The sequence below is a fragment of the Macrobrachium rosenbergii genome, chromosome 10, assembly GCF_040412425.1.
Source record: "Macrobrachium rosenbergii isolate ZJJX-2024 chromosome 10, ASM4041242v1, whole genome shotgun sequence".
Classification (NCBI taxonomy): domain Eukaryota; kingdom Metazoa; phylum Arthropoda; class Malacostraca; order Decapoda; family Palaemonidae; genus Macrobrachium; species Macrobrachium rosenbergii.
The window spans coordinates 27,566,735-27,590,463 of record NC_089750.1 but is presented as its reverse complement, the minus strand read 5'-3'; the positions used below and the strand labels follow the sequence as shown (position 1 = coordinate 27,590,463).

The following is a 23,729-nucleotide window of genomic DNA, read 5'->3' as shown; positions in this document are numbered from 1 at the left end:
ATAGTAGTATGAAAAGTAAATTGAAACCATTAATAATGATATAGCATTTAAATAAAAGCCTTTCTGGATGGCCTTTGGATTCCTCAGAAAAAATAAATTCCATCTATGAAGAAGAAAAATAAATTCCATCTATGAAGAAGGTGAGTCTTCTTTATCTTCAGCTTTTCCCATCTTTATATGGTGTCGCTGTTTGTTATTAGTCTTCTCCATCTTCTGCGATCATGCACCATTACCTCACTCACGTTCTTCTCCTGCATGTCCCTGTTAACTGTCTCTCCATCTCATTCTTGGTCTACCTCTCCTCCTTGTTCCAGGCACTTCCATATTCATGGTTCTTTTACATACAGAATCCTCCTCTCTTCTCATAACATGTCCAAACCATTGTAATCGTCTCTGTTGCAGCTTCTTTGATATTTCTGTAACTTTCACCGTCCCTCTTATGAAGTCATTCCTTATCCTGTCTCTTCTTGTGACTCCGCACATCCAACGTAGCATTCTCATTTCTGCCACTTCCATCTTTCTCTTTTGTGCTTTCTTCATGGGCCATGTTTCACAACTATACATCAACGCAGGTCTGACAATGCTCTTGTACATTTTTCCCTTCATCTTTACATTAAATCTTTTGTCACATAACACACCTGATGTTTTCTCCAATTGCACCAAGCTGATTGTATTCTGTGGTTCACTTCCTCCTCCATCCCTCCACAATCAGTGACACACGACCCAAGGTACTTAAAGGATGTAGCTCTTTTTACTACTGCCTGCTCTAAGTTGATGCTTCCCTCTTGGTCTCCTCCACTCATCCACATATATTCAGTTTTTGCTCTGCTTATCCTTAGGCCTCTGTCCTCCAATGCACTTCTCCACGACTCCAATTTCCTGTCTGCTTCTTCCTTACTGGTAGTCACTAGCACTATGTCATCTGCAAAGAGTACACTCCAAGGCACCTGATCTTTCACTCCAGACACTATCACATCCATTACCATATCAAAAATATAGGGACTCATGGCAGAACCTTGGTGGAGTCCAACTTTCACCTCAAACTTGTCTGTTGTTCCCACTGAGCTTCTTACCTGTGTTGTTGAAGGTGAGTAAACCTTTATATTATTGCAGTTAGTTTGCATGCACTTATATTAAGCATAGTGAGTAATTTCTATATTAGTACGGCCTACAGATTCAAAAGAAAATATATTTGTGGAAATGGGGATTTTTTATCATGAGTTTTGGGGATTTTTAGACTAGCCCATCTGGCAACACTGGAACTTCCAAGTTCTGTACTTAAGATCAGGTAAGAAAAGGTGGTGCTGTAATAGTAGTGTTTCTCTCCCAAAATCAAAAACACGAAAGCTTTGTGGCTATACTGTTAGTAACTTTAAGGGAACCTATCTTGAAAGAATCCATTTTCTAACATGGAAGTTAGTTTTATTATATGTGAGTGGTTCTCAAAAAGTAATGCACACGATATGAAATTGTAACTTACAGTTTTGAAAAGAGCTCATGAAATTACGAGTTACAAGGTAAGACGGCCGCAATCCATACCTAACACGGCAAAATTTTAACCAGTCAGCACCCGTAGGTTAGGTGGTGTTATTTTTCATTGGCAACTTATAAAATTTTACCGGCTATTGGATGTTCTGCAAGTTACGTAAGCCTACGTGTTAGCCTACTTTGACCTGTGCATGGCAAACATATTTTTCGATGTTTTCTTGGCGTTTTCAATTATTCCATTCCTGTTTTCTGCCAGAGTTAATTCGTGGTATTTCTAAGTAATAAATACACCGCGGGTATTTAGCGAGAAATTGCTGTTTCTCATAGTATTTTGGTTGCTTATTTACAATTTAACATTATTTTTGGGGGTCGGCTGTAATTAACCTACAGTATAATTAATCCCTGAAGTCCATCCAGCAAGGGATTTCCGTCCGGCAAGTGCAATACCTCGGAAACTGGTGTTTTCTATAATTTTAGGGCTTCTGACACTGGCGGTGCATTTGTTTGTTATCGGCCAAATGGAATGTCCCTTTGCCGTGTTTAGTACTGGCCCGGGGGCGGGGTTACCCATACGTTAACAAGTTATTGCACTTGCTGGATGGGATATGAACCGTTCCAAACAGACGTAGCCGTGCTCTCTCTTGTGAAGATCACGTATGGAAACCCCTTGTTGGATGGACTTCTGAGGTTAATTACAGCTGACCCCCAAAAAATAACGTTAAATTGTAAATAAGCAACCAAAATGCCATAAGAAACTGCCATTTCTCACTAAATACCCGCGGTGTATCTATTACTTAGATCTACCGAAATGTTGAATGGGACAATTGAAAACAGTCGAAAAAATGTTTGTCATGTGGAATTGGAGTTCCGACCGGAACGAACTTTTACCCTTTAACATGGGCTACACTGGGAATTCTGTGACATAGGCTACATTGGGAGTTCTGTGTTAAGTTTAGTTTATATGAATTTCTACAAAAATTCAATCTAGGCTGATCCAGTCTTTCTTTATATTGTGCTTTACCTTGCTGCTCACAACACATAACTAAATCCCTTTTTCTGGCTACAGAATTCTTAGGCTATATACACCTGGTAGTAGGCTATACTTGCAGAGGCCTAACTTATGTTACCTTATCAGACAAACCTAACTTATGTTTGCACCTGTTAATACCACGTGGTGTTCGCTCCTTGGAAAATTCCTAGAGGAAAGCATCAATTCTCAGTTAAGGCAGCTAAAAATTTAATTGAATTTTCTAATTTTTGAGCCAACAAGAGTGGCTATATGACCAGAATTGGCCCCCTACAAGGATGTAACAATGGTCAATAAAGCATGAAAAAGCATCGCTGATATAAAGGGGTTGGGAGGGGCATTTGGAGAGTATCGCTTAGGCACACTAAGCGTTTTGTTTGATAGATGAACTAATCTTAAGATATTCCCAGTTTATTACGATCCACAAAGTAGCACTTTTTTCGGACATAAGGTACAAGAAACCAGCCCAGAAATATATGAGTGGCTTCTTTTAGTTTGCTTACTAACATAACTTAGGTGCAGTCAAATTTAACCAAGGCTAAGCATAACATATGCTCATCCCTGTAACTAAGCTTACCCACTAGTGATGGTCATTAGCCTGCTTGAATAATGCAGAGTTATTTTGTTATATATATATATATATATATATATATATATATATATATATATATATATATATATATATATATATATATATATATATATAAATATATATATTTATATATATATATATATATATATTGTCTTGTAGGATGATCATTGTGTGGCATTGACATCTTTGATACTGACTTCATATTTTTCCCTTCTGCTTTCAATCTTATTCCAGAATTCTGGATAAGGACAAAATGTGTGCCCTTATCCAGAGTTTGTGTCCTTAACCAGAACTTTGAGGAAAGATTGAAAGCAGAAGTGAGAAAATATGAAGAAGCCAGTATCAAAGATGCCAAGCCACAAAGACGATTGCCTACAACAAAATTCATGAAAGAAAAAAATTCTGCCCAAAATATGCATTGGCACACACATATATATATATATATATATATATATATATATATATATATATATATATATATATATATATATATATATATATATATATATATATATATATATATATATATATATATATATATATATATATATATATATATATATATAGATAGATAGATACAGACCTACTCTCCATGTTCTGTTATTTTGAATCAGGACTGACAATACCATGACTACAAGATTGGCTACAACAGCCTCGGAATGTAGTCAAAACTAGTCTAGGCTACATAAATTATTTCGTTTTCATTACACCAGCCTGTAGAAAAGGTTTCCTAGTTTACAATAACAAATGTTGTGTCTGTATATAGAAAATAAAGGTAAAAAGAATCCATTATTAAGTAGACCAGTTTGTTTCTCTTCAGAAGCAAGAACATTCTGAGTCACCTTCATGAAAAAACGAAAGCTTCTTGTATAATAGCAAGATGATTAACAATGATTCATCTTGCTCATACTGACAAGACCACCCAACACCGAGAATGTAACTGCAACTGTAGTGGACATGAAACAGGGCTATCCGTTTTTACATGCTTTTATTTAATCTGTCTATTTAGGTCAAAACTTGTAACTCAATTTTCGACCTGTTCCCTTCGTCTGATGGACTTGAAATTTTGCATGGTTGCTCAATCCCAGTAAACAATACAACCTTACATGATCATTAGGTCAGCAGTGACCTCTCCCAGTATCTCAAGATTTGTATGAAACCGGTTTTTTCATACCCTTTGACACAGTAGAATAAGTTAACAACTCTACAGATTTTGCCAGCCTTCTTTGGATCAACAGGATGCCATGTTTAACTTTTTTTAGTTACAATCATAAATTGGTTACAATTTCTGTCAAAACTAAAAAATATAAAATTAAAAAAAAATGTAAGGTGTGCTTTTGTTAAAATGCACTAAAAGTAAAAAATAATTTTGTTCATGAAACTTACCTGTCAGATATATATACAGCTGTATTTCTCCGAAATCCGACAGAATTTCAAAACTCGCGGCACACGCAGTGTGGCCAGGTGGTTAGTACTCATTCCCACCGCTGGGTGGCGGGAATCGGGAACCATTCCCATTTTCTATTCAGATTTTCTCTGTCGCCGGTACTGTTAACAGTACCTCCGCCTCTGGATTTCGTTAACTTGCATAGTTTTCCACTTGAGTATTCTATTGACTTTTGGTTTTTTGACTTTGGCTTGTGGATTGGCATACGCTTTTTGTGGACTGTTTATGATTTTGCTTTTGACTGCTCTTGAATGATGTCTGGTACTAGTTCTGCTAGCTTTCAGTATGTTGTGTGAGTGAGTGCAAGGTGAGGCTACCGAAGGCTTCGGTAGACCCTCACTCAGTTTGCATGAGGTGTAGGGGCATGTATGTTTGATCAATGATCGCTGCAAAGAGTGTGAGCCTTTGTCTGATGCGAGCTGGAAATTGTATGATTCCTATGTTCGTAAGTTAGAGCGTGACAGGATCAGGAGGTCTTCCTCCAGGAGTGTGTGTAAGAGTCAGGGTTCTATTTCTTCACCTGATAACCCCAATGTAGACATTGTTGTTCCTGTCCCTGTGGTTTTGCCTTCGGGCCCTGAGGTTGTGTCTGCGGGGGGTTTGGCCCTGACGGAGATCATGAACACCATCCGTGCTCTAGAAAACAAAGTGTCTTTGCTACAAAGTGCTGTGCAGTGTAGTGTTCCCCCTAGTGTCGTGGAGGGGGCGTCAGATCGGCCCCATAATGCTTCTAGGCCTGGACCTCTGTCAGACTCCCAGGACTCAGGGAGAAGAAGGCATGTCGAAAGCCGTAAGAGGGTTACGGGGGCTTCCCACCGATCTGACGTCCCTTCGGCAGGTCCTGTTGTCACTTCCCAGGCTGCCAAGGATCGTGCTTCGGCTCGTATCCTTAAGGACTGCTTTTCGTCCTCCGAGGCGTCCTCCCCTCGTAGGGGGTGGAATTCTCGTAAGGACTCTCGCCCGCTGAAGAGGAGCTTTAGAGAAGACACTTCACGTCAGTTTTCTCCGTCTGTGCGGGATTTTGAAGCTTTCCTGCCACAGAAGAGGACCAGAACGTCGTCAGAGAAGGACGTTTGCGAGCGCCCCAGTCACTCTAAGGAGAGAGCTGTTCTTGCTCCTGTAAGGAAGAAGAAGGCGTCCCCTCGCCCCTCTTCTTCCCGGATTGTTCTCCTCTCCTGGATATGAGACCTCTCCTTCCAAGAGTATCTTACGAGATATGCAGCGTCAGTTGGCCTCTCTTCTTGCCGAGAAGGAATCAGAACCGCGTCGTCGCAAGGACTTGAGGCTTCCCATTAAGAAGTCCAGGAAGTCCCCTTCTCCTGCTCCTTTTTCTTCGACACCGTCTCCTGCTTCTTCGCCCTGTCGTCCTCACAGCTCACGAGTTCCCTTTCGTGATTCTCGTCATCATCACGACGCCTCGCAAGCAGCTATCCAGGACTCTTCATTAGCTGCTCGTCAGGACGCTTCTCTCGCTGCCGCGCAGGACGCTCGGCAGGACGCTCAGCATGACGCTAGGTTGGGCTCCCGATCGGATGCTCTTCAGGACGCTCGCCAGGACGCCTCTTTAGTCGCTCGTCGGGACGCTCCAGAGCATTCTGATCCTGCAGGGAAAAGTAGATCCCTCTTCCGTATCGGACCTCAAGGCCTTCGTTCCCCGAAAGCTTTTTGTGATTCTCGTGGTTCGCCCATTCATGAAGGAGAAGTCTCTGGCGATTCAGAGCCTGCGGGATTTGATCAACCTTCTGCTTCCTCGTCTTCCGACTACCAGGTGTTAACCGGTCTTAAGGACTTATTCAGTGATAAGTTTAAACCCTCGGCTCCTCTCTCTCCTCCTTCGCAGCTTGCCTCTTCCAAAGCGAGGAGAACGCCGGGGTTTGTGAAGATGACTTCTTCACTGGCTACGAAGAAGGCCTTCAAGAAGGTTAACGCCTGAATGGAGGAACGGAAGACCCATGGCAAGACTTCTTTTGCCCTTCCTCCTTCTAAGCTTTGCAGGCAAGGCTGGTTTGTGGTATGAGACAGGTGAGGACGTCGGTTCTCGAGTTCCTTCTTCGTCTCAAGGAGATTTCGCCAGCCTTGTCGACGCTTCCAGGAGGTCCCTACTGTCGACTGCTAAGGTTTCTTGGACGATGTCCGAGACCGACCATCATCTGAAGGGACTCTTCCGATCTATGGAAGTTTTTAACTTCTTGACTGGTGCTTGGGTGCTTTGGACCTCAAGCTTAGAAGCCCCGACTCGATCAGCCTGGGGAGCTATCCAGTGTTTTGAATTGCATGGATAAGGCAGTCAGGGATGGCTCAGAGGAACTGGCTTCCCATTTTGTACAGGTCTTTTGAAGAAGAGGGCCTTGTACTGCAATTTCACCTCCAAGTCAGTTTCTCCTTCACAAAGGGCTGAATTATTGTTTGCCCTTTGTCCAACCATCTCTTCCCCAGCCTTTAATCAAGGACCTCGCTTCTAGTCTTAAGGAGAAGGCCACGCAGGATCTTCTGGCCCATTCTTCTAGACGTCCTTCAGTCCCTTCTTCGTCGTCGTCAGTTCTGTCCTCCAAGAAGAAACAGCCCTTTCGTGGAGGAGCTTCTTCCTCTAAATCGACTCCACGAGGGGAGAGGTTTTTCCAGAGGAGCAGCCCCATCGAAACCCAGGGGCAGAAAGTGATCTTCAACACCTCCAGACACCTGTGGGAGCCAGGCTACTTTCATTTGCGGGAGCCTGGAGAGCGAAAGGGGCGGACTCTGGTCCGTCTAAGTTCTAGAGAAAGGCTACAAGATCCCCTTTCTCGATTTTCCACCCCTTTGTACGTCACCCAAGGATCTGTCGCCCTCCTACCATTGGGAAAAACAACAGATCCTTTTAGATCTTTTGGAGCAGATGCTCATAAAAAGAGCTGTGGAGCCAGTTCAGGATCTAGCCTCTCCGGGGTTCTACAACAGACTGTTCTTAGTCCCGAAACAGTCGGGAGGTTGGAGACCTGTCCTGATGTAAGCAGACTGAACCGCTTCATTGTCAAAGAGAAGTTCAAGATGGAAACGTCCAGTCTGTTCTCGGAGCTCTAAGACCAGGAGATTGGATGGTCTCTCTGGACTTACAAGACGCGTACTTTCCATGTTCCCATTCATCCTCAGTCAAGACAGTACCTGAGGTTTGTGCTGGGGAAGAGTCTTCCAATTCCGAGCTCTTTGCTTTGGTCTCAGCACAGCTCCCATGATATTCACAGTGATCATGAGAAATGTGGCGAGGTGGCTTCACCTGGCGGGATCCGCTGTTTATTTACCTAGACGATTGGCTCATTCGAGCTTCTTCCCAAGCTCAGTGTCTGGAGGACCTGAAATTTCACATTGGAGTTGACGAAGTCCCTGGGACTTCTAGTCAACAAAGAGAAGTCCCATCTGATCCCGACTCAGTCCATCGTCTATCTGGGGATTCAGATGGATTCAGTGGCTTTTCGAGCTTTTCCATCCCAAGAACGTCAACAACATTGCTTGGAAAAGTTTCGTCCTCCTGGGGAAGGAAACATGCTCGGTGAGGGAATGGATGAGTTTGCTGGGGACCATTTCCTCGCTGGAGAAGTTTGTTTCCTGGGAAGACTTCATCTCAGGCCGCTCCAGTTTTTCCTTGGCGGAGAACTGGATGAACAAGGAGGACCTGGAAGAGACCTTGAAGATCTTTCCGTCTGTCAAGACTCACCTGAGGTGGTGGCTCGACCCCTTGTTACTGGCAGGAGGGTTTCTCTCGCCTTCAGAGCCCCGACCTAGTGTTGTTTTCCGGCGCGTCCAGGGAGGGATGGGGAGGAACACTAGGAGGGGAAGAAGTGTCAGGCACCTGGAGAGGGGAACAGGTGTCCTGGCACATCAATCTCAAAGAATTAGGGCTATCCATCTAGCCCTTCAATTCTTCGAGGATCGAGTGTCAGCCGGGTTGTTCAGGTGAATTCCGACAACACCACAGCCTTAGCTTACCTCAAGAAGCAGGGGGGTACTCGCTCCCGTTCCCTGTTCAACCTGGCAAAGGAGATCCTGCTTTGGACTCATGCTCGGGGATCACATTCTCACGAGGTTCATCGCGGGCGTGGAGAATATCCGAGCAGACCTTCTCAGTCGGCAGCATCAACTGCTGCCGACGGAATGGACCCTTCACGAGGAGGTGTGTCTGGATCTGTGGAGGTTATGGGGACGTCCCCTAGTGGACCTCTTTGCCACGTCCAGAACAAAGAGGACTTCCTTTACTGCTCTCCTGTCTTAGATCCAGGAGCCTTAGCAGTAGATGCCCTCCTCTGGGACTGGAAGGGCCTAGATCTTTACGCTTTCCCTCCCTTCAAGATCCTGGGAGAAGTGATCAGAAAATTTCAGCGTCGGAAGGAACAAGGATGACTTTAATAGCCCCCTTTTGGCCAGCAGCGGATTGGTTCACAGAGGTCATGACCTTCCTTGTGGACTTTCCAAGACACTCCCCTGAGAGTGGATCTTCTCAGGCAGCCCCATTTCAAAGATTCCACAAAAACCTCCCGCTCTGAGTCTAACTGCATTCAGACTATCTCAAAGTTGGCAAGAGCAAGAGGTTTTTCGAGAGCAGTGGCAAAGGCTATCGCCAGTGCCAGAAGACCCTCTTCTAATTCAGTCTATCAATCAAGTGGGCCAATTTTAGGAGATGGTGCAAGAGCAGCGGGATTTCCTCGACCACGACCTCTGTGCCTCAAATAGCAGACTTCCTTCTGCATCTCAGGAGAAAGAAAAACTGGCAGTCTCTACTATTAAAGGCTATAGAAGTATGCTGTCGGCAGTCTTCCGACACAGGGGCCTAGACTTAGCCGACAACAAGGATCTTCACGATCTCTTGAGATCCTTTGAAACTGTTAAGGTTCCTAACCCATGACTCCTCCTTGGAACCTGGATGTGGTCCTGAAATTTCTTATGTCAAGTCCTTTTGAACCTATGTCTTCTGCTTCTCTCAAGAACGTGACTAGAAAGGCGGTTTTCCTAACTTCTCTGGCGACAGCTAAGAGGGTTAGTGAAGTTCAGGCTATTAGCAAACATATTGGCTTTAGGGGTCCTAATGCCGTTTGCTCCTAAGTCCTTTATTTCTTGCCAAAAATGAAAATCCTTCAAACCCTTGGCCCAAGACTTTTGAAATCAAAGGTTTGACGGAGATTCTGGACAAGAATCAGAAAGAGTCTTGTGCCCTGTCAGGGCTCTCAAATTCTACTTAGCCAAGACCAAAGAAAGCCGAGGCCCATCGGACAATCTGTGGTGTTCGGTTAGAAGACCTGACTTCCCAATGTCCAAGAATGCTCTGTCATTCTTTTTAAGAAGTACTATCAAAGAGGCTCATTCTTCCTGCCAAGACGGTGACATGAGGCTTCTTGAAAGTGAAAGCTCATGAAGTGAGAGCCATCGCGACTTCGGTGGCTTTCCAGAAGAACATGTCTTTAACGATCTTCTGGGTACCACCTTCTGGAGAGTAATTCAGTGTTCGCTTCGCATTACTTACGAGATGTGAAGTCAACTTTTGAAGACTGTTCTTCGCTGGGACCATACGTTTCCAGAGACACAATGTTGGGAGAAGAGGGCAATACTCATCCTATCCTTTAGGGGTTAGGTGGTATTTTTTAATCTTGGCTTTTGTATTTTCGGTTGTTGGGTGGCCACCGATGTGGGACGTCCCAATCTTTAGCCTATGTTAGGTTCATTGGCTTAGATAGGCTCGGTCAGGTGGTTGGTTGTTGCTCCTTTTCCCTCTCTGTATGGTCATATGATCTAGTCCCATTGTGGTCACGCCCCCGTGGACAGGTCATCTAGATCTCACCAGCTTTATAGGTCCCTACCTTGCTGGAGAATCTAGTAAAGCAGAAGCAGGCTTGGGTGACAGTAACCTCGAAGTCAGCTATGCTAACAGGTAAGGAACCAAGGCGTCAATCGCCTACATTTATTTGTTTCCTAAATCCTATTCTGTCTCTACCCACCTCCAATGGTGGGATTCAGCTGTATATATATCTGACAGGTAAGTTTCATGAACAAAATGATATTTTAATGATAAAATAAAGTTTGTTCATACTTACCTGGCAGATATATATAATTATAGTGCCCACCCACCTCCCCTCAGGAGACAGTGGCACTAGAAAATCTGAATAGAAAATGGGAATGGTTCCTGATTCCCGCCACCCAGCGGCGGGAATGAGTACTAACCACCTGGCCACACTGCGTGTGCCGCGAGTTTTGAAATTCTGTCGGATTTCGGAGAAATACAGCTGTATATATATCTGCCAGGTAAGTATGAACAAACTTTATTTTATCATTAAAATATTATTTTTTTGATACACCAGAAAAATTATTTTTTACTTTTTAGTGCATTTTAATAAAAGCATGTTTTAAATTTAAAAAAATTTTTCCTGCTGTTGTGAGAGAGGTACAAAATAATGCGTAGGGAGACAAGTACTGCTGATTGTTCCGACACGATATACAACCCTCGGCCCTTTACATTAGGAATACTTTCAGCGTAGGCTGGAAACAGCCGCTAAACTCGAGGAAGGTGGTTAGGCAGTAACTACCGCCAGGTAGGCGGGAATACCCGCCTGCCGGATGTAAAGTTGTAAACATTTCAGTTTGCTTTTGGCCGTCATGCATTACAGACGTGGTTTTGGATCTCCCTGCCTGACTGTCGTTAAGCTCTTATTATCCCGGTGGGATCTTTCCGTATTTTTGTGTATATATTACATTTTTTATATTTATTATTACAAACCCACGATTTCTGATAACCTTGCATAGCCGTTGTTCCCCTGCACTGCGTCGGGTTGACGGCCAAGGGCGTATTTAAGAGCGTAACTGAGTGGTAATGCTTCTCTCCAGTAGCCCTTTATTTAGATACTGAAGGCATTCCCTGTACAATCAGAAATATTAGGGTAATTCTAAGCCGGCTGTCCGCTGTGAGTTAGACTATGGCAATTGACGTTTTCCTGTGTTATTTTACTTGCTTTACAAGAATTTAACGTAATATTTTGGCGGCTGGCTGTAATTAAACTGTAATTGACCTTCGAAGAGTACACTACCGACAGGGTAGATCTAAGCTGGCATTCTGTGGCGAGCCCCCCACCTCCCTCCATAGCTATTACAGCAAAATTAACTAGTAAACACCCCTAAAAATACCAACCTAATGTGCCGTAGGGGTGTTTACTGGTTACAATTTTGCCCTATTAGCTATGGAGGGGGGTGGTGGGCTCGCTGCGGAAATGCCGACTTAGACCTAACCCGCGTTAGGTACTGTAATTCAAGTCGTGTAGTCTTCAAAGGTCAATTACAGTTTAGGTACAGCCGGCCGACAAAATATTACTTAAAATTCTTGTAAAGCAAGTAAAATAACGTAGGAAAACGTCAAATGCCATAGTCTAGCTCACCGCGGACAGCCGGCTTAGAATTACCAACATTAGATTGGGACATAATATCTTCGCTCCCCTATATTGATCGGAACTTAAGAGTTCACTCCCTTTCTTGGGCTTCGGCCCTCCGTGTACAAGGGCATGACTACTTCCTTCCTACATGTGCTGAGTGTTGTTTTCACCGCCTGCGCTTAAAGAGTGGCGGGGCGGGTGGGAGGTTGTGTGCGTCATCTGTAAGTTACACTTCCACGGCGCCCCTGGTGGCCTCCCCTCCATCCTTTTCTCTCCCTGTAGGTTCTTCCTTTCTCTCCTTCAGTAGAGATCTCTCTCTTCGCTGCGAGGCGGGGGAGGGCGTTGGGGGACCTCTTCTTGGATACCTCTTGTTGCTGTGTAGGGCAATTCCCTTCGTAGCGAGAGGAGTTTCCCTCTTAATCATCTTTGCTTTTTCTTTCAGGTTGACAGTGAGCATCGCAGACAGCAGTAGTTGGCTGGATATCTCAGGGGATATCTCGCATGAAGGAGTCCCATGTTCATTAGTGTTGCTTCGGGATCGTTCCGACTCTGTTCCCACCAATGTGGATCAATCGCTGTCATTGCTGGCCTTCATGTATGATGTGGCAATGCCTCTAGCATATCTGTGGTCCATCTGTTCCTGCTGTTCCCTGTATTACACTCCTGTTAACTCAACAACAGTCTCTGGGCAGCTCTTCCTGGTCTCCTGCCGCAGCTGTCCTGATTGTTCCTGTCACTGCTGGTGACTTTCATGTGATGTTCCTGACCGTTGCAGTAGTTCCTGCCTTCCGAATCGCTTCCGTAGCTCCTGCATCGGCTGTCCTGATCATGCCTGCTGCTTCTCCTAGTGGTCGTGCCCGGGGCGGCTTCCATTATGTTCCTGCCAGCTGCCCTGGAGGTTACAATGTCCGCCATCTTGTAGAAGATGTCGGCGTAAAGGTGAAGGAAGTCGCCTTGTGGAAGTGACGTTCCTGGCTGTTGCAGTAGCTCCTGCCTTCTGAACTGCTGCCGTAGCTCCTGCATCAGCTGTCCTGATCATGCCTGCCACGCCTCCTGGCAGTTGTGCCCAGGGCTGCTTCCGTTGTGTTCCTGCCAGCTGCCCCAGAGGTTACGATGTCCGCGATCCTGTAGATGATGTCGGTGTGAAGGTGAACGAAGTCACCCTGTGGAAAGTGATGTTCCTGGCCGTTGCAGTAGCTTCTGCCTTCCGAACCGCTGCCGTAGCTCCTGCATCAGCTGTCCTGATCATGCCTGCGGCTTCTCCTTGTGGTCGTGTCCTGGGCTGCCCTGGAGGTTACCATGTTTCGTGTCCACCATCCTGTAGAAGATGTCGAAGTGGAGGTGAAGGAAGCCACCTTGTGGAAGTAGCCGCCGTCTTCTTCATCTTATCTTCAATTTCGTCTTCTGCTGCGTCTTCCCTTCCTCTCCCGAATTCCAAGGGAGTCCCGGGAATCGAACAGACCTCCATTGGCCGACGGAGAGGAAGGCTGCTTCTTCCCCTTGATGCCCTTGGACGTCTAGGGACTGCCTCCTTCTGAGGAGGCAGTGGGTCTCTCGTTGGCTCTTCCCAACCTTCGGGTTAGGAAACCGATTCTCATAGCCCTGGGTTTTGTGTTTTGGGAGTCGCAGCCACACGGACCTCGGTCTGCGATCCCTTCCCAGTCCTAGAGGTTCCGGTTCCGCCTCTACCAGTCCTAGAGGTTCCGGTTCCGCCTCTAAGACGCGGGGGGGGGCTGCTTCAGGCGCTCGTTCGCGAGCTGCCCCGAGTGCTCAAGATACTATGGAATATCGAGTATCCCGATCTGGTCTGGAGAATATTTCCTCTGCCCAGTTTGGGAGCAGTGCGAGAGAAAGGGCCAAGGCGCCCAGGTGTCTCAGCCCTTCCCGCCAGCACCACAAGCACTCCGAGTGCTTGCCAGTGCACGGTCAGGTTCCCAGCCTGGTGTCTCGATCCTTGCGGTTTGAACACCAGAAGAAGCAGAGAAGAGATTCCCTTCGGGAGTGCGGCGGGACTTCTAAGGGACTGACTCTCTTCTGGGAGACAAGCTTCTCTCGTTGGCTTTTCCCGCCCCCAGGCGGGAACCGAGTGTCGATTCTCCTGTGGGGCTGGCGTTAATGGGCTTTAATAGAGCGCTTTTTGCCTCAAGAAGCCACGGCCTATTTGCCAGTCTTGGAAGTCTGCATCTAAGACTGGTTTTGTGCCTGGCTCTTTCGATCTCTTAGGAAATTGAAAGTAGCCACTCCCGATTTTTGGGAGTCTGGTGGGTAGCTCGAATTCTATGAATCATGACTCCTGACAAGAGGCACAGGGCGAGAGAAAGTACCGAGACGCCAGGTGTCTGGGTGCTGAAACGCCAGGTGTCTCGATACTGCCCGCCAGCTGCTTCGGTTGCTTGGCCAGGTCTCATTCTTGTGTCTCGAACTTTAGGGTTCGAGCATGCAGGATAGCAGACACAGAATTCCCCTTTGAACCTTCTTCTCGAGGGGCCTCAGCCTCGGAGTTTAGAGTTCGGGAAACTAGCAATAGTTCACGGCAGACGAGTTCCGCCCTGTCCAGTTCCGATTGTGTTCGCGCGATCGGCTCGGCCCCTTGTCGCGCTTATGAGACTGGCTCGGCTTGCTTGCCCCGCCCTGCCCTTGGTCATGCTTGCGAGACTGGTTAAGCTCAGCTCGGCTCGCCCCGCCTGCCTCCCGTCCACCGCATACCTCCCAGTCTGGATCTTGTGTGATCGGCTCAGCTCGGCCCCACTCGGTTTTTTCCGAATCGGGTTCTCGGCTCTGTTCGAGTGAACTTTTTTGCTCTTCCCAGGAAAGCGCTTTACCGCGGCACAAGCGCTCTTCTTCCCTCGTGTAGCAGTAATCTCCTTCGGTTGATTATTGCTCAAGGTCCGCCTCTCCTGCTGGTTTTACTGGCAGGACAGGTAGGGGTACTCTTTCTCCTCGCCTGTTCTCTTTTCCTCTCGGTTGTTCCGAGAGGCGCGAGACGGACAGAGAGAGCTCTTCAGAGTTTGGCTTCCTGGTGTGCTTTGGGTGTCGGTCCCCTGATTGTCTAGTAGTACAACCAGTTAGCTGAGGAGGGTTCCATGGGATCTGTCAAGGCTCCCTCCAAGGGCAGAGGCACAGGAGTGTCACGCTTCGGAAGCAGCGAGGGTCTTTCAAGTTGTGATCGCCCTTGTTTTTTGGAGAACTTCGCGCCGATTCGTCAGCACGAGGATCCCCGGGACAGGACCGTGACTCCCCCAATGAATAATCTTCATCACTCACAACCCTTGCAGTTCCCAAGGGGCCAAGAGTGTCAAGGGCTGCCGCAGTCCTTGCTTCTGAGAGCGTTCTCGACCAGATGAACTCTTTCCTTCGGAGAAGGAGTTTATTCAGGTCAAGGCACCAAGCTTCTTCCCTGCCTTAACAGAATACGAATTCTTCTTTCCTCGAAGGGTCTGGCCAACTGCAGTTCTGTGGACAATTCAGGTGCTAAGAAGAAGGACTTTGTCCAAATTCGGATCTCCGGTTTCATAAGTCCCGAGTTGGCTCGACCCTTAGGAACAAACCTTACTTGGTTCTGCCTTTTTCTTGCAGAGATTTGCCAGATACCTCAGTAATCAAGGTTTGTACCAGGGCACTGACTTGACCTTTGGACAGTGGCCAAGACCTTTGGGTCTTAGTCATCTCGACTTGACCTCGAGTTCAAGTCAGCCCCCCCTCAACTCCTAAGAAATCCCAGGCTTCGATAGAAGATTGCGGAACATAGACTCTCCTGCCCTTCTAGGAAAGTGCACATAACTGCATCTCTTTCCACCCTCTTTCCCATAAGGGAGGAGGGAAGAGAGAAAATTATCGACCAGGAAGAAGTTCTCCTACTGCAGATTCCTGGATGAAATGATACTTATCAAGTCTCTGGAGCTGGCAACAACATTGCCGAAACCTGGGAATGGATTCCTTCAGGAGAAGTATCTATATCCTTTAGGTCTCGGCAATTCTTTTCATCCCGCTTCCTCTCCCGTGCTCCCGATTCAGGAATGCCAACCCGGCTAGAGCTAATTGTTTCGGTATCCTGTTATCTTGCAGAAGCTTCCCCATGGCGGAGAATGGAAGTCTGCTTCCATTCCTCTGTCCTTCTTTCCTCTTCAAAGTATGAGGAAGAAGTTAGACTAATGCTTTATTGAAGGAACCTTCGAATATGCTTGCATATTCCCCTCACATGGTGTGTCTACTTACAGATTCACCGATTGAGGAATAGGCACACACCTGTAAGACTTTGTCTTGAAGGTGTGGGACCGAGACAGTTAGTACCTTCTCATTACCATCCTGGGCTCAAGGCAGCCTTCTGGCCTTCCGAGATTTCAGGATGAGTTTTGCGACACTCAGTGGCTCGTTGAACAACAAACCACAGTACTGTAGTGGCATTTGTCGACAAACAAGAGGGAATCGTTTTTTCCTCTGTTTTTGTCTGTTTCGCCAGGGGTTCTCAAGCATTGCTCACCCCAAGTTACAGACAAATGATGGAAGACTTTGCCTCTCGCTTGACCTGATAGCTGAGGCATCGAGAAGAGTTCTGCTTGACCCAGCCTCCTGTAGCAACTACACAAGAAGCGGTTCTTCGGGCAGTACATCCTGGTGTGTTTGGGACTGGGAGACCTTCCAGCTTCCCTTGCAAGCATAGGCTTTCTCGCCGAGCGGCAGCAGCTATAGCTGGATATCTCTTGAAGTCCTTTGCAACACTCCCAGGGACTGGAGCCATCTTCCCTGGTGGGTGTCGTTGCGGAACTCCTTCTCTGGTCAGAGTCGGTCTTCAAGTCTGGACTTCCTCGTCTTCTCTGCCGAGGGTTGCTTCTTTCCCTTTCATTTGTGTAGAATGTAGGCCCTTGCAACCTAGTCTTCCATCTGAGGTAGCCTTCTCCTCAGTCAAGATTTAGCTACGGATGAGAAGCTTCTTCGGTCTTGATGTCCCAGGGAACTGTTCCCTGGGTGTCATGTGACTCTTGTTTAGGGTTCCTGTCCCATGCTGCACGCGCCCTTACGAGAGTCATTGGATAGAGATGTGCCCTCGTAGGACTATCTCTCATCTTGCTCTGGCCTTGTCGCAGAAGATGGAAGAAAAGGTGAAGGGGATCAGTACCTCGACTCCTCAGATGTCGTAGGTGGACTCTGAATCCTTCGGCATCTATGGTCAGTTTCGAGTTGTCCTTGTTCCCCTCCTCCTCATCCATCCTTGTACACATCAGTTATGATCATGAAAATAATAATACCACCATCGAGAAGGCACCAACTCGCTGGTGGAGGAAGGAAACCAGAGAAAAGGGAGAAAACTATGATCAGAAAAAAGGGGAGGGGGGGTACCTCCATCCCTAGCCTAGATCAGTCATGATACGGGCTTAATGATCCTAACCTCCTACCAGTGAAATGGTAAATTCTCCAAATAAGGCTCCAAACGGAATGGAGCCTGGATAAAAACTAGCAGAAACATTCTGCTAATAAAATGCTTGAAGACTTAGGGCCAAGCATGGCAGAGGCAGACACAGCCCACGCCCCAAGCGCGTGGAACTATTTACCTGGTAAACAATATACAAACAGTCAAAAATCATGCCTCTGTAATAAAAAACCAAAAGGAAATGGTACTCAACTTAGATGGTGGAAACTCCTGATGGGATGACATGATGAAAATGCAGAAAAAACAAAAAACAACATCAAGGAAAAACACGGTGTATCTAGGAAGGCGTGCTAAATTGGAATGTAGATGGCGGCCGGGGTGGTGGTTGGCTAGGTATGGGGGATGAGGTTTTGGAACGGCTCCTCCCTTTTCGTGGTTTTGAGATTGGAGAAATCTGTAGGACGAAGATCTGTGGTAGTGGCAACCACTCACCCCCGGTTCGATCCAGGGGTCGTAACCCTGGCATTATGGTTAGCTTTTTCTCTGGTATATTTAGCAATATTTATACCTAGAAATCAGTGCTAATGGACTATTTCACTGGGTGACACAGGTTGAGTCCAGAAATTATAAATTATGTAATTATCGTTTTTAGTCGTATTTTAATACTTGATATATTCAAGTCAGTAACGTTTACAGGTACTCTGTCATAACATACTTTGTTATGTACACTCGGCAAGGAAAGTGAAGATACAGTTTTTAAAATCTTAGACATACAGTATATTGCTCAATAATGCGACATCTGGCAACTTTAGAAAGGGAGGAGCTTCTGTCTTAGTGTGTTGGTTTTTGCTTGACCTCCTATAACTTTCAATCATATTCTACGATTCTGACATCATTGATACTTAAATGCAGTAGTAAGCTTTACAGTATTCGTTCAAGTTGTAATTTGCAGCGACAGTTCTGAGCAAAATAAACATTTTTCGACGTAACCTACCAATTAACCTTATACAAATGAATTTATGACACCACAATGAACGGAATGCTTGCATAATCGGAAACGCGATCTTCCATAGTGAAATCAAGAGTTAAATTTGAGCAAACGTGGGGAACAATAAAGGAAATAATGCAATGTTACGATGAGAGAGAGAGAGAGAGAGAGAGAGAGAGAGCTGTTGTGTTATAAACTAGGCCTATATGTAGAGCTACTCATTTCATTATTTTTTTTTTTTTTTTTAGAGATTGAGCGATACTATATTTGTATAGTATGTTTTAGCGATGGAGAGAGAGAGAGAGAGTTGCTGTTGTGTAAGCCTAGGCCTATATGTAGAGCTACTCATTTCATTATTTTTTTTTAGAGATTGAGCGATACTATATTTGTATAGTATGTTTTAATTGCGATGGAGAGAGAGAGAGAGAGTTGCTGTTGTGTAAGCCTAGGCCTATATGTCCCTACTCATTTCATTATTTTTTTTTTTTTTTAGAGATTGAGCGATACTCAGGGCTTTCGTCAGTAAGGACTGTGAGACTGCAGCCCCAGTGGATTTCTTAGGATTCACGAAAATAAAGTTAATTTATTGATGTTTGACTATCATTAACATGAAAACACCTATTCTCATATATTTATATGAAAAAATTACTGCAAAACAATGAGGAAGTACGTAAATTATTTACTATTTAATGATACGCCGGGGAGAATGGGGGAAGCTTCCTGGGCAGTATGGAGAGTGGACTGCCTCCCATGCAGTCTTGTCTCAGACGTTGGTGTGACGGTTGTTGTGAATGGGTGTGGAGAGCGGGGAGAAGGGGGGGAGGCTTCCCGGGTGGTGTGCAGAGTGTGGACTGCCTCCCACCAGTCTTGTCTCAGACGTTGGTGTGATGGTATGTATGTTTTTGCATCGCTCTTATTTTTGATAGTGTTTAGCAATTTGCCAGGGATGATTTTAAAATACTATTGATCAGTGATGGCTTGTGCTCAATTTTAATTATCATAGATGTTGTAAGATCACAGAAACATCGTATAAAATAGTATTTATTCTTCTTTTCACAGGTAGGCCTAGCATTATTTTGCAAAATGGCACAAGAAGCAAAGACGGTTTCTTCATTGAAAGAACTCAATTTTTCACAATTAACAGCCCTCCCATCAATAACAGTCACGAGCCGCCACTGGCGATACTATATTTGTATAGTATGTTTTAGTGATGGAGAGAGAGAGAGAGAGAGAGTGAGAGAAACTATGGCAACGCAGAGAGAACGGGCAACGTCAAGAAACATCCAGTTACTTGTGTTTTCCCGCTGAAGTGCTCCACACATCATAGAGAACGCTCTTGCAGATTTAAATAGATTTGGTCAACTTACCGTAGCTGTCGCAACATTTACTGCCATTAATTACAGCTGACTTTTAACACCGTGAAATACAAATATGAATGTGTGAAAATTAAAGAAATTATCACTACCTCGTATGATGATGCAATAATAATCCTGTCCATAACGGAAAACGAGTAAATATTGCCGTTCTGATAAAGAGTACTACACCAAGATATTCACACACTATCTTTTAGATATCTCTGAACGAAGTCATCTGAGAAATTCTGATTACTTCGGACATGCTTGGTGTTTTTAAGTATCTGAACGTTTTTGTTTTGCAGATTTAACATATATGATATAATTTGCATTGTATTTTCATATTCTAGAGTAAATTTACCGAGATTATGTGTTTTCTGTAAGAAAAAAATAAAAATTCGATGAACGAAATCTAAAGAAAACTGTATCTTCACTTTTCTTGCCGAGTGTACATATATAGCAGTACCTAAATTTCCTTCTTCTTCTCTAGATGTAGATACTAAGGTATATTTACCTATTATTGATATTGTTTTGTTGACATGTTGTAAACATAATATCATTGGTTCGTATTCCCTTAGTAATCGTATTTCTCCCAAATGTGATCTGGTCCGTAGACCATTTACGTTCCATTGCTTAATATAATTATTGAAAATATAACGTTAGTGTGTTCAAGTGTTATTTTCTTTTTGTTGATCATCAGTTTGCATTTTTTCTAAAATTTTATTTACAATATTTATTTGTTTTTCTTTATAAGATATTAGGTGTCCAGTGCACATACAGCCCTTTTCGTGAGTGTCTAAACTAGTAGTTTCTTTATCCCCGTATCTTATAAAATTTCATATAGTATTTGTTCAACTGTCCTTTGTTATGCGTGAAACAAAAACAGAGTTCAGTAAAACATTTATTACATCCACACCTGTTTTCATATGTTGTTTTTTCGTTTGCTCTTGTTGCGCCTAATCATTCTTGTCAGTGGTTTGTTCCTCTGCTATTTCTCTGATGTTCTGGGTATCTGTTTCCCTTGGTTTTATTATTGCTTTAGGAGACAAAGGTATATTCTTATCACTTTTTGGTTTATGTCCTTTCTTCAGGTTTCCCGCCTTTATTTTAATGGATGCATCTAATAATAGTTGGTTTTTTGTTGGTCTTGGGTGGATTTCTCTCCAAAGGTGTCTCTTTTTTTTTTTTTTTCTTTAGCTGCTAATTCATCATTACTATCTTCTAATATTTCTGTGGTGTTTGTATTATCTTCTAGTGTTTCCATTTCTCTTAATATCTGATATGAATTTGAGCAAATATTTGTATACATTTCTTGGTTCTTTGCTATATTATTTCTTCTTGCGTAGTGGTTATTTTTCTTTGAGACTGATCTATCTGGGTTTTGTTACTCCTGTCTATTTCCATTTTTGTTTCATTGTTTGATCTTATTACAGTAGAAAATGTTCGTTTCCTAGCGGGATCATCCATTCCTCTAACTTTTAATTCTAACTTTGTCTCTTTTATAGGCATTCCTGTCCTTTCCTGAAGTAATTTTAATTCTGTATTGTATATACTGTATAATATGTATGCCCCTTAGATCTTGCATGGTGATTTTGTCCACAGTTCACGCATTTTGGTTCACCACACCTCCATATTGTGAGGTATAGATGTATTACAGCAATTTTTCCTTGTATGTCCATACATACTACAGTTTTGGCACTGTAGTAGTTTTGGAAGATATGGTCTCAGTTCTCTGTTTGGCCCAAGATTTTAATTTTTAACAGTAATTCATGGTCTTCAAATTTTATCTTTGCTATTCTCAGTGTTTTTCCATTATTCCATCTATTGGCTATGTTGTATATTTCGCAATCTTGTACACTATTGTACCTTTTTTTTTTTAAGGGAATCCAGCAATATATTCTTTACTATTGATTCTTCATCATTATCAGGGAGTACTATGGTACCTTGTACACTGTTCATATTGTCATGTTTTTTTTATATGTACTTTTACATTATCAATATTTTTTATAGTCAAGTAATTTTCTCATTGATTTTTTGTTGTGGTTTCTATCAACCACATCTGATCTTTTATTGGTCTGAATGACATTTCAGTCATTGAATGTCGATTCAACAGGAAGTTTCCTAATTTCAATGCAGATATTTTCTTCTCAGTTTCTAAAGTCAGGAATCTTGACCAACTTCCACTTCCAAAGAGGGAGTTGAAGTGAGTCAAGGTTGGGTCAAGATATTGGCTTTTTTTTTGGTTTGCTTTTTATTGGAGCAAAGGGCTCCAGTGTAATTACATTAGTATTTTTTTCTGATGTTTCCAGAGAGAGGTTGTCAGGGGAGGTTCCAGTGGTTGTCAACTGTGCCGAGTCACTACCATCAAAGGGCCCAGAGGTACTTAAATCTTTAAAACTGCTAAGCATAAAGATTGAGGTACAGTATATAAAAAAAATAAAAATAAATAAATAAACCTGAAAACCTTAAAAAGATATCAGCCTTTCGCAGAGTTTACTCTTCCAACAATGGCACAAGTGAGAACTGACTCCCAAACGTTCGCTCCCTACCCTACCCCACAGGGGATGGCACAACATGATTAGAGTGGCCCAAGTGTAAGCCAAACCTGCTTGCTAGGACTGACAATATTATTTAAATACAATCATCCCCACCCTAATCATGTTATGGACAAACCGGATAGAATGCCAAGAGTCCTATCCCCAGAACCAGACCCCCCTGGAAACCATGCTCCAACCCTAAAGAATAGTTCTGCCTTTGAGCTATCAATGTGATAACTCTCAGGTCCAAACATTATCAGGCAGTTGATGGTCCTTCCACAATTCTCACTATTTAGCTTCGGATATAAACTCATTCCCAGCTGATATCTTTTCCTATTTATCTGATCCAATAAATTTTAGCTAAGGTGGAAAATTCCACAAAAATTAATCCAGACAAATATATAATGGTATATGGGACTCTTGGACTCAAACCCGGGAACAAATTCCTGGGGTTCAAGAGCCCCTTCACCACGTCAAGGTGGTCCCACATTGAGGGGGATTTTTAAGTCTAATAACTCAAAGAGGACCTTCACCTGAGGATGATTTGGTGTTGCAGAAAGCTATTTGAATGCAAGGTGTGTATGCTAGGACAGAATTGTGGGACATTAATGTGAAGTAAACTTTGCAAGGAGGCATACAATATTGTTGTGTGTTTTGCCTTTGTCATTTTCCATTAACTGTTTTCTTTTCCTGGATTTTTGTTGTTGTGATGTTTTCCTAGAACTTTGGGAATTTTTTTTATTGGTTATTTGCTATATTTAGTGTAACTTTGTGAACTGCAGGTTTTGTGGCTTTGAATGGGTGATTTTAAACAGAAACCATGAAGATGACAATAGCAAGGAATGATTACAGCTTGTTATTGAATGTTTGCTTCCTGTTGTGACATTAGGTCTTCTGAACTACCCATGTGAAACCATTTTATACAACTTTTGCATTTTCATATTCTGTTACCTAATGATTGTGTCAGAGTACTTTCTACTCTGTTGCTCCTCAGTGTTGACATCTAACATGATTGTTATGTACATAAGAGATGCTTAAAGAATATTGTGCCTTCTCTAATGGGATGTCTGGGATTTGACTAAGTCAGAAGATATTCTAGATAGTGAATGCACCATTGTTCTTGATGTTAAGAGAAGTGTTCTGGCATATTACTAAGAAAATTCAATACAAATTTCTGTGAGGCTATTGGTTCTTTGTTTTTATAATGTGGATTGAATAAAAATGACACATTTTTAATCAATTTGTATTTTTCATACCTTACAAACCTAAGGTCTTTACGTAGGAGAAAATCTCTAAGCACTAGGTGGATCCAGTTAAAAACGGGAGGTTTGGTGGCACCTGAATGATAGCCAGTCGGGAGAGAGTAGGCGGAGTCTGACCTCTCTTCCCCTTTTTGTGCAACGTGACGGACCAGTTGTCTTCCAGCCCAGGTAATCGTATGAGGGGTGGCATGAGGTTTGTAAGTTATGAAAAGTAAAATTGATTAAAAGTTTGTCATTTGTTCATATACGATACAAACCTGACAGTCTTTACATAATGAAGACTTAC

The 23,729-nt window shown here is 43.8% G+C and overlaps 1 long non-coding RNA gene across 1 annotated transcript; it reads left to right on the top strand.

Moving 5' to 3' along the window:
* Positions 1 to 1,345: 1,345 nt before the first annotated feature.
* On the top strand, positions 1,346 to 23,417 carry LOC136842572 (uncharacterized). The gene is made up of 2 exons (XR_010854268.1): positions 1,346 to 1,517; positions 19,352 to 23,417. It is a non-coding gene; the product is annotated as an uncharacterized lncRNA (long non-coding RNA).
* Positions 23,418 to 23,729: the final 312 nt, after the last annotated feature.